Here is a 12,294-nt window from a genome sequence, read left to right as displayed (position 1 = left end):
TAACTACTAAGGAAGATGTGTTAACTAATTAGTATGTAATATAATTGTATGATTGTGTTAAGTTTCAGTTAGTTAATCAATAACTAATGAATTATGTCATAACTCTTGAAGAACTATTATTAATTATCTATTAATTAATGTGCAAGAAAAATAACTAAGTAGTACCTACTAATGAACAGTCATACACAGTGGTTACTACAATAAACCGTTTTATTTTAGCAGTGGAGTGGTGGATGAAGTACACAAATCAAGTACTTGAGTAAAAGTACAGATAACCCAATAAAATATTACTCCAGTAAAATGATAAACTATTGGCCTATTCATTTTCAAAATTACCTTAGTAAAAGTACAAAGGTAATTACTTGAAAAGTAAAAAGCACTGATCAATGTTTTTTATTTTATTTTCTAGCCAGTTTTAGTCATTCTTCAGCACTAATAAGAAAGATAAGTGCAGACAAGGCTATATATTGATCTGCAAATAAGCAAACTTTTTATTTAATTAGCTAAATGTATCATAATGTATGATAACTTATCTATTTTACAAAGGTTTAGATAATACCGTTAATAATGTGTTTTTTACAGTAAGTTTGATTTGAGTCAGAAGTATGTGGTAATTCTGTATTAATTACTAATGAGTTCCCTATATTCTCACTTTAGAATACTGTTCCAGGTTCCAAGTAATTCCTGAAGAATTATCTAATAATTATTTGTTAATTACCAATTAATTTCCTTATATGTTCACTTTAGAATACTATTTCAGGTTATAAGTAGCCTAATTCCTGGATAATTATTTGATAATTATTTATTAATTACTAATGAGTTCCCTATATTCTCACTTTAGAATACTGTTCCAGGTTCCAAGTAATTCCTGAAGAATTATCTAATAATTATTTGTTAATTACCAATTAATTTCCTTATATGTTCACTTTAGAAAACTGTTTCAGGTTATAAGTAGCCTAATTCCTGGATAATTATTTGATAATTATTTATTAATTACTAATAAGTTCCCTATATTCTCACTTTAGAATACTGTTCCAGGTTCTAAGTAATTCCTGCAGAATTATTTGATAATTATTTATGAATTACTAATAAGTTCCCTATATTTTCAGTTTCCCTCAGTCATTGCCTCAAACATGAATTTACTCAATGGCATTCTATGCTGAGGAAAACAGACACACACAGTACTGTATATAAAATATAAAAACTAATCTGAGGTTAGTTTTGTATGACTGTTCATTAGTAGTTACTTCTTAGTTATTTTTCTTGAACCTTAATTAGTAGATAATTAGTAGTAGTTCTTCAAGAGTTATGACAGAATTCATTATTTATTGATTAACTAACTGTTACTTAACACAATCATAAAAATATATTACATACTGATTAGTTAACACATCTTCCTTAGTAGTTAACAGTAGTGAAGAAGTAGTTAATGAATAATTACCTATTAGTTCTTCAATAATTACTTATTAGTTATGCAGTAAGTAAGATACAGTATTCTAAAGTGTTACCGTTTAGTCTTCTTCAGTTTCTCCACCAGTTCAGCCAGAATGGTGTTTTTAGCTAAAGCAGGTCTTGGACTGAAGGTCTGTCTGCACTGAGGGTGTCACATTCACCGTTTGTCTTCCTCATCTGTCTCTGCACTAAACTCCCCAGAATCCTCCTTGGCGCACACCTGCACTCACTCTCATCACCTGTACCTCGTCATCTCACCCATTTATATTCAGCACTCTTCCCTTCACTCCTTGTCTGGTCTCGTCGATACACATCTATTCATGACTCACAGACTCTCTACTTCACCTACCGGCATACTTACCGTCGATCCCGATCTTCTTCAGCCTGTCTTCAGTCCATCTTCAGAGAATCTTCATCATCTGCATCTGCAAGAGAAAGAGAGACTTTGTTATCATTCAGTTAAGCTTCATCCAATTATACTTACCTGTGTTCCTACCTACGATCCCAATCTTCTCTGCCAGTCATCATTCTGTCTTCTAAGGAACTCCATCATCATCTGCAAGAGAAAGAGAGAGAGAGAGACTTGATTACACTTCAGTTAAGCTATCATCTGATATTCAACTTACTGTTTACTCACCTGTTACGTTGTACCGATCCATTCTGCAAATTAAAATATCAAACTTACCATCTTGCCTGCTTCGTTTGTACGAAACCTGACAGAGGGCAGCTGTAGACTCTTCTCATCCTCCTGATCCCAGCAGTCTGTTATACAGATCATACATTTCCAGATGATAATTTGGTTATACATGTAATCTGAGGTAAAGGCTAAATAAATAAACTGTACACTAACAATGCTGTTTGCATACAACACACCATTATAATAGCCTAAATTGAAACCTGTTTAATTTTAAATTAATAGGCTAGCAATTTTAATTATTTAGCAATTGAGGGGTTGAGGTTGCACCAATCAGGATTGGACTAAGTTGCACATGTGACTTCAGGAGCTGACGCTGAAGGTCTTGTTCCCTTCTCAGGGAACCATGTTTACATGAGTAACCTGAGACGTTTTCAGTGTTTTCACTGTTATACAGTACACTGTTAGCCCGGACAAGTTGAATCTACTTAAAAAATGTGAGCAAACTGGTTGCCCTAAAATAATTAAGTAATGGTAACTTAAAAAAATTTAGCTAATTTAACTTAAAATGTTTTGTAATATCAATTACTTTGCAGTTATTACACACAGTATATTTAAGTTCAATGTACTAGCCCAACGACTTAAAAAATGTGAGCAAACTGGTTGCCCTAAAATAATTAAGTAATGGTTACTTAAACTAGAAAATTAAGAAAAAAAGCAAATAAAAGTACATTCATACAATTTTCTGTTTTATTTTAATTTTCATTTGAAATACAACAAAACATGAATTTTACATGCCCTGAATACATTTTCCTCATAAAACATGAAAAGACAATCACAACAAATTGCACCAAAATGAGTTCACAGTATTGTCAGTATTTAATTTTAGGTGCCAGCTCACCTTTTCCCGGCTAAACATTACCTGCTGAAAAAAAAAAAAAAAAGTTTTTCATACAGTTAGGGTACTCCAGGGCAGGGCGTAAATCAGTCCGAAAAAAGGACACAAAAGGCATGATGTTGGTCAGTTCATCCATCACCAAACATCCTTCCAAATCGATCATCACTCTAGATGGGTTAAGCTGATGACTTTCTTGATCAACGCAGAGGATTCTCACTGGAGTTTGTCTGTAAGAGTCCTTGTCAGCTGCATCCTAATGAGGAAGAAAAAGATTAAAGATAAAGATAGACAAATATATTATCATGTAAGATGATTCTGTTGTCAAATACTCATAAGTCATATGCTGCATTTACGCCATGTCGTAATTACTGTAATTCCGAGATGATAAAATGTGACGTTTTACTCAGAGCCGTTCATGTTCTTTGACTGGGAATTATGCATTTTTAAGGCAAAATTGTCAACGGCTAAATGAATCAGCAGCAGAAGGGTGGTACAACAGTCACGTGGTAAAAATAAGGAACCCTCAGAAAATTCCCAGTTTACAGGTTGCAATTACGAGTTCTACCAGAACGACAGCGCTTTTTTACAAGCTGGAATCTCATAATTATGGTATTACAAAATGGCGTGAATGCACCTATACATACCTGGTTTACTGTAGAAAGAGCTGGCCATTGAAGTACCATCAGGCTGATGTCAAAGCTTTTCGTTGAAAACTTTTCTGTGAGGAGCAAACATTAAAGTTATAGTCTTTATAATAGCACCTGACTTTCTGGTTTACATGTAATTGTGCACTGTGTAGTATGCAGATGAATACACCAATCAGCCTCAGAACATGTCTTAATAAACTTACATGACATAGGCCTACTTATCTGGAGGCCGGATAAGTTGAACATTGTGCATAAAGTGATTTAAATGTACATACATTTCAGATGTAAACAAAGAAATTGTTCTGTTCATGTATAACTTACATGTTTGAGCCTGCAATTTTAAAATAGATGTGCTCTCTTTTCACAGTTATGAGGGCAATACTTGCAGGTCCAAAGCATCTCTTCTTGACCTGCAACACAAAATAAGATAGTCTGTCGTTAAGAGGGCTATGAACTTAGATAAAACAGTACATCCATACGTTTTTGTATTCAACCCATTAATTAACTTTAACTTACTCTTTTAATCAATAGCCGTGTTGAAATAAAATATGGTCTTAAATTATTGCACTCACCACCGTATTCGCGCCGCAATCCTCGTCCTGTTCGGCGCCGGCCGGAGGTTCAAACAGTTACACTCTCCGTCTCAACAACAGTGAAATAGAAACAATAGGAAGGAAAATACAAAAAAACAACGTAGCCTAACTTACGTCGAACTCGCCGGTCAGGGGTTCAAGCGCGGCGATGTCCGCTGCACGCGAGTGAGAAATCTAGCTAGCTAAAAAACAAACAAACATTGATTTTCACTGCTCACAAACGGAAAACAAATAAACGATAAAAAGGTAAATGTCGGGAAAAACGTCCATAGAACTTGCTAAAACAAATGTTCCAACTTCTCATCAACAGCTCCTTGAATTCACACACACGACAAAATGGCGTTACCTGACTCGCAGCATCAAACCACTGCGTGGAAGGCGTGGTCAGGAGAAAAACTTCATAATTTGAGTCTTTTTAACTTACATTTATTCACACATTCAAATTATGTACACAAATTAGTAGAATCTACTTATATTTTATTAGTAACGCAATCAAACTTAAATATTTTAATTAAATTGTAATTAAATTCTTTATTAGATATAAAATCCGGGCTAACAGTGTAGCCCATACAAAAATGTAATATATGGCCATATATGTACTTATATTTTAAATAGCATGACATATATCTATACATATATTTGACTTGTATGAGAACACAATATATGCCTGCAACATATATCTATACATATATTTGACTTATCTGAGAACACAATATATGACTGCAACATATATCTATACATATATTCGACTTATCTGAGAACACAATATATGCCTGCAACATATATCTATACATATATTCGACTTATCTGAGAACACAATATATGCCTGCAATATATATCTATACATATATTCGACTTATCTGAGAACACAATATATGCCTGCAACATATATCTATACATATATTCGACTTATCTGAGAACACAATATATGACTGCAACATATATCTATACATATATTCGACTTATCTGAGAACACAATATATGCCTGCAACATATATCTATCGACTTATCTGAGAACACAATATATGTTCAACATATATCTCTACATATATTTGACTTATCTGAGAACACAATATATGACTGCAACATATATCTATACATATATTCGACTTATCTGAGAACACAATATATGACTGCAACATATATCCATACATATATTTCACTTATCTGAGAACACAATATATGCCTGCAACATATATCTATACATATATTTGACTTATCTGAGAACACAATATATGACTGCAACATATATCTATACATATATTTGACTTATCTGAGAACACAATATATGACTGCAACATATATCTATACATATATTTGACTTATCTGAGAACACAAAATATGCCTGCAGCATATATGAACATGTATGTGTCCAAACATGTGAAGAAAATATTTGAGTTCATCCATATATGATACCATATATCTGCATATATTACAGTATAGTATTGGTTTCTCGCATATATGGACAACATTAATTATAAATATGTGACATACATATTTGTTTTCAACATATTTAATAAATGTATGTAAACATACACTGTAACCCTTTACTGTAAATTTACAACGAATTTCTTACAGAATTGTAGGCTACTGTATTTCCATAATAGGCTACAGTATTAAGCTGTATCTTTTACAGAACAGCTGTAAATATACAGCACATTTATGTTTTCGTCCTGATAAATTCGTTACCATCATACTGACTGAAAAGGCATTGCATTGTGGGATTGATTTCTTTCGCGCTCAATTCAGTTCAAATGTGACGCGTCATGCGAGCAGACAGTAACGTTAGGCAGCTACAACAGGCAAACTCGTTTTGTCAGCGGGATTCAACTGAACAAATAATCATTCCTGTTATCAAGATAAACAATGTCTGCGAATCTGTGAGCAATTTTAAAGCTTTTTTGAGGTTCGGTTCGGTTCGGTTCGTGTTTCAAACATTAGTTGCCTGTGACGCAGCAGAAAATGGACGACGTTAACGGTAGCAGCTACCTGAAGACGGATGGAAGAATTTGTCATTGAATAATCTAACCTGCGCGTGACGATAAGTGGGATTTAGAGTTTGAGAAGATGGAGAATTGTTCAACTGAGTGATACGGTAAGCCAATATATAAGTTTTTTTTTTTTTTGCGTTCGCATTTCTACATTGTTTTCACGTATTTGGTTTGATTTTGCGAACGCGGTTTACTACCGTGGCCGCGCAAGCAATTCACTGACTCTGTTCCACCTGTTTACCAAGTAACGTTAACTTCGACATTTCATATAATAGACAACCTTTACCATGCTATTTGCATGACGTGCATTTGATATTTTTTTCGTTTTAGGCTTTGTAATCTGATGGCCATTGTTAATGTAAGTGCTTTTAAGTAGTGTTACAGTTATAGTCTATGTTGTAAAAAAAAAAAAAAATGCTGTCAAATTCTGTCAGTTCTGTGATCGTGCTTTTGAATCGTTGTCAGAATTTTGCTAGCACATGAAAATCCATGTTCCTAATGCTGTTTTCAAATGTAGTAGGCCTGTTCCTGATTGCCATCCCATGGTCCTACAACTAAGTTACTCCCTAATTCAAAGAAGTTAGACGGTGTTATCCTTCAAGCAGATAAGTAGAGATTATTCAGCAAATCTCATTAATTTGTAATATGTTTTATGTTTTGGGTTCTGTTGATCAAGGTTGTGCTGTCCTTTTTAAAAATTGTTTCAGAAATTTGCATCGCTGATGTCCAGCAATCTACATTTGCCAGAAAGTCCACGACTTATTTCCTGGTATGTAAACATTAAAGGGGTAGATGAAACCTAAAATGAAAAGCCATCATTTACTCACCCTACTGCAAAATATGTTTTTCTTAATTAGTGTTTTTATTTTGTTTCCAGTCCAGATATCTACAATTCTTACATGAAGAAGCATTTATTAGACACGTAAAAATTGTCTTGTTTTCTGAAAGAATAAGTCAAAATTAAGTGAGTTTATGCTTAAAACAAACAAAATTATATGCCAGTGCATTTTAGCATTCTAACCAATTTTAATTTTTAGTTGAAAAATTTAATTCATAGAACTATGAATAGACAACTACATCGAACCACAGTGGAACCCACAGTAGTTATTTTAATTATTAATATTATTTATTTATTCTTTTTTTTTATTTTCTTTTTTATTCCATTACAGGTCAATCTCTAAGCAACCAGTGCTGGATATTAAGTTTGGAAGGTCAAGGTGTGTGTGAAGGATCACAGCCTCTTCATCACTGGCCTGGCAGCGCTGTTTGCCTCCTCCTATAACTTCAGCTTGCAGTACCAGGAAGAGGCAGCACCTTGAGTTTGGTCAGAGGTTAGTCATTGGCATATTTGCCATTCATACATATATATATATATATATATATATATATATATATATATATATATATATATATATATATATATATTAGACTGAATTGTGTCACTAACCTTGACTTGACAGTATTTATTATGTTGACTACTGGTATGAACAATATGGCCCTGGTTTCCATACAGGGCTTAGCTTAAGCCAGGTCTAGGCCTTAATAAAATTAGGGTATTTAAGCAGCTTTTATAATAATGTATCATAAAAAAAAAAAAAAACATTACTGGTGTGCATCTTGAGATAAAACAGTGGCAGTCATATATTTTAAGATATATCGGTGCAAGTTGTTTTCAGTTGAAGGATTAGTGAAAATTCTGTCATTAATTACTCGCCCTCATGTCGTTCCAAACCTGTAAGACCTTCGTTCATCTTCAGAACACAAATTAAGATATTTTTGATGAAATCTGAGAGGTTTCTGAACCACCCATAGACAGCAACGTCTTTGCAACTTTTAAGGCCCAGAAAGCTAGTAAAAACATTGTTTAAATAATCCATGTAACTAGTGCAACCTTAAAGGAGAACTCCGGTCAATTTTAACATTGAGCTAATTTTTTTGTAAATTTGGAGTGCTGTCAATACAGAGAACAACGACAAAAATCGGTGTTGCCTACACCGTGTTATCCTCTTTTTAAAATTTGCACCCTGTTGACTTCAATTTTTAAACCTGCTTTTAGCCTCTTAACATCCTTGATGTGTCATACAAGTGCCCAGCCATGTGAGTGATTCCTTCAGAGTGAACACGGGTGAATCTGACTGCAGTAGATGTGAAAGATATCTTGTTGAAACATCTACAAATGTCCGTATATAGGTGAAAATGCCCCTTGAACCTTAATAAAAAATGTTAATTTCTGTCACTGCTGTAAACTGACCACTGCATAGAATATGAATATCTTTGTCAGTCAGCTGTCAACAGGCCTAAACAAGCCATGGCACCAAGCACAGAAACACAATCCGTAAAATGTTATCTAATTATTATCAAGAAAACTTTGAAAATATCGATCGAGACATATTTTGTCAATATTGCTCACCCCTAATGCATGGTATTAATTTTGATTTCTTCGGGTCTTAAAAAGGTCTTAAAAAGCCTTAAATTTGACTTTAAAAAATGTGCAGAAACCCTGCTTCATAATATTTAGGTTGAACCACTGTAGCTATATATTTACCAATGTTTTTACCACTTTTCTGGGCTTTGACAGTTGCAATGATATTGATATCAATGGAAGGACAAAACTATCAGATTTCATCAAAAATATCTTCATTTGTGTCCCGAAGATGAACAAAAGTCTTGAGGGTGAGTAATAATGACAGAATTAAAATTTTTTGGTGCAAACATGCATTTTGATTGTTTTACGTCACCATGACTACGCTAAGACTTGCGATAATATCAAACATGTTTGATATGAAAGACTAGAGAAAGACGGGCATAAATCGGGTCGCCGACTGCAGATTATCACCTCACATTTAACGATCGAGACGACGGGAGCGCGCCGAGACTCCAGTAAGATTCCTAAAAAATGCCGGTCTTTAGTCTGGGACTGTGAAAATCCTTTGGTGTACGCCAGCTAGTCTGATTGCAGGAGAACAGACTAGATGACTAGACTAGACTGGTCATGTAACCGCACTGAGTGTCTGTGTGTGACACAGCTTTAATTGCTTACAAAGTTGTTTTACAGACTCTGTTCTGTGTCTGCGTGTTAATTAACTTACATTCAGGAGAGCACATCCCTTCATCACTGGGTGTGTCTTGCTGCCAATCATCTTGTGGCACTAGGAAATACAGAAAAAGGCCCATTACACAAAGAACAGCATCACCCAGGTCCAACTAACAAAGCTAAACGAGTGACCCCACAGCAGTGGTTCTCAAACAGTCAGGAAAGCCTTCAGTCCTCCAGTCTCCAGTCCAGTCCCTCTTCTTGAACATTAACTGCGGTCTCTTGGAAAGACAGAAAACCTTGGCTTACTGATCACACTAGTAATATAAACTCAAAAATCATATCTGGAACATCAAACTATGGTATGCGCTGTGGATCTGTGCAGTACACTGTGTCTGCTTGAGTTTAGGGACCTGATGCATTTTACTATAGAGGGGATACCTCCACTGTTACCTTCACTATATGATGATGTGGGATGGGCTGGAGGAGTTAAACGAGGGGTGGGAGGGTGGGCCAGCTTTCTTCTTACTGACACTTAAAGAAGATTAAAAAAGGCTACAACAGAAAGATGTCCGATATAGTGCTCAAAAGTCGACAATTGGGAATTTACATTATTAAAAGAAGTCTTTTTTAAAACATACTTACTGTACAAAGGCAAAGACGCTGTGTAAAATGGCTCTGAAAAGAGCCTTTGGGGTGTAGCTCCTGTTGAGAAAAAGAAGAAACATGAAAAGGATTCAAATATATTGCAAATGCCTTTGTGAATTAATATGCACTCAGTTTTAATTTATCTTTATTGACTAAAACAGTGTGTTAAGAACATGGTAAATCCGAACTGTAGGATGACTTTTAGATTGATCACTTACAAAAATCTGATGAAAATCGATCACTGAAAAAACAGAAAAGACAATTATTTTATTTTGTTTAAGTTACAAAGGTTAATAAAGGCTCTATTTTATGAATAGGTGCGTGTCCAAAAAAACACTTACTTCACTTACTATCACTTTACTACTTCATAACCACTTCTTTGTCTGACTGTCTGCGCGCTTGTAACTAAACTGAGCTCTCACTGTAAAAATAAAAGGTGCCTTGAGGAACCTTTTGGGGTTCTTCACTTTGCCACACCGGCGGAACCGTCTGTAGATCCTCTAGGCACCCTTTAAAAAGGGGTGGTTCTCTGAGGAACCACACAGGTTTCCTGAGGAACTCTTATATTAGGCACTGTGTGGAACCAGTTTGGGTGCCTCCAGGAACCAAATTTCATTTTTTTTATTTTTTTATATTTAATGTCATGTTGTTACTATGGTTACCTTTGACTTCTATTATAATAAACAAATTGAACCAAATACAAAATAAGAATTGTTTATTACATATTTGATATTCATTTTTATACATACACTTCCATGCACATGGGAAAAAAAGCTAACTATTGATTAATATCAATGAATACACAAAAAATAGTACAATACATAAGCAACATGAATAATCAACCATGTATATACAATAGATAAACAAGAAAAGACATCTCAACAAAATGCATGGAAACACATATGTCCCACGAAATAAATCAATGTAAAAAAATCACATTTTGACTAATTAAAAATGTCCATCTTTACTTAACTTGAAAACATTTGTGTTTCAGTCCGATGGTAAGTCTGTTTCCAAGTCCAAAAGCTCTATCAGATGCCAAAAACAAACAAACAGTGCTAATATGCACTCATTGTGCTGTAATATTCCTGAAAATTATGATCCTAACTTTTATCTCTATACCGAAATCTCAGATGGTTAGTTATTCAGCTATTTTGAATCATAAAATGTTGAAGTCTGGAATACCGTTAGACTGGAGACTGTAATGTACACTACTATGGCTTTTGAAAAGCTTAAATGTGTGACTTGAATCAACAGTGTTCATAAATGGTTGTTGAGTATTCGGTAACACTTTAGAATACTGTATCTTTCTTACTGCATAACTAATAAGGAATTATTGAGGAACTAATAGATAATTATTTATTAACACTTAAGTCACTACTGTTAACTACTAAGGAAGATGTGTTAACTAATTAGTATGTAATATAATTGTATGATTGTGTTAAGTTTCAGTTAGTTAATCAATAACTAATGAATTATGTCATAACTCTTGAAGAACTATTATTAATTATCTATTAATTAATGTGCAAGAAAAATAACTAAGTAGTACCTACTAATGAACAGTCATACACAGTGGTTACTACAATAAACCGTTTTATTTTAGCAGTGGAGTGGTGGATGAAGTACACAAATCAAGTACTTGAGTAAAAGTACAGATAACCCAATAAAATATTACTCCAGTAAAATGATAAACTATTGGCCTATTCATTTTCAAAATTACCTTAGTAAAAGTACAAAGGTAATTACTTGAAAAGTAAAAAGCACTGATCAATGTTTTTTATTTTATTTTCTAGCCAGTTTTAGTCATTCTTCAGCACTAATAAGAAAGATAAGTGCAGACAAGGCTATATATTGATCTGCAAATAAGCAAACTTTTTATTTAATTAGCAAAATGTATCATAATGTATGATAACTTATCTATTTTACAAAGGTTTAGATAATACCGTTAATAATGTGTTTTTTACAGTAAGTTTGATTTGAGTCAGAAGTATGTGGTAATTCTGTATTAATTACTAATGAGTTCCCTATATTCTCACTTTAGAATACTGTTCCAGGTTCCAAGTAATTCCTGAAGAATTATCTAATAATTATTTGTTAATTACCAATTAATTTCCTTATATGTTCACTTTAGAATACTGTTTCAGGTTATAAGTAGCCTAATTCCTGGATAATTATTTGATAATTATTTATTAATTACTAATGAGTTCCCTATATTCTCACTTTAGAATACTGTTCCAGGTTCCAAGTAATTCCTGAAGAATTATCTAATAATTATTTGTTAATTACCAATTAATTTCCTTATATGTTCACTTTAGAATACTATTTCAGGTTATAAGTAGCCTAATTCCTGGATAATTATTTGATAATTATTTATTAATTACTAATGAGTTCCCTATA

General features: G+C 33.6%; 2 long non-coding RNA genes across 2 annotated transcripts; one reads left to right on the top strand and one right to left on the bottom strand.

Annotated features, from left to right (window-relative positions):
• Positions 1 to 2,816: 2,816 nt before the first annotated feature.
• On the bottom strand, positions 2,817 to 4,579 carry LOC307161157. The gene is made up of 4 exons (XR_013821693.1): positions 4,204 to 4,579; positions 3,953 to 4,041; positions 3,629 to 3,702; positions 2,817 to 3,237 (listed from the first exon to the last, which is right to left on the bottom strand). It is a non-coding gene; the product is annotated as an uncharacterized lncRNA (long non-coding RNA).
• A 1,321-nt stretch (positions 4,580 to 5,900) lies between these two features.
• Positions 5,901 to 7,546, top strand: LOC307161400. The gene is made up of 4 exons (XR_013821717.1): positions 5,901 to 6,319; positions 6,546 to 6,573; positions 6,733 to 6,984; positions 7,385 to 7,546. It is a non-coding gene; the product is annotated as an uncharacterized lncRNA (long non-coding RNA).
• The last annotated feature ends 4,748 nt before the right edge of the window (positions 7,547 to 12,294 follow it).

The sequence above is a fragment of the Squalius cephalus genome (assembly GCF_949319135.1).
Source record: "Squalius cephalus genome assembly, chromosome: 1".
NCBI lineage: Eukaryota > Metazoa > Chordata > Actinopteri > Cypriniformes > Leuciscidae > Squalius > Squalius cephalus.
This window is presented reverse-complemented; position numbering and strand designations above follow the sequence as displayed.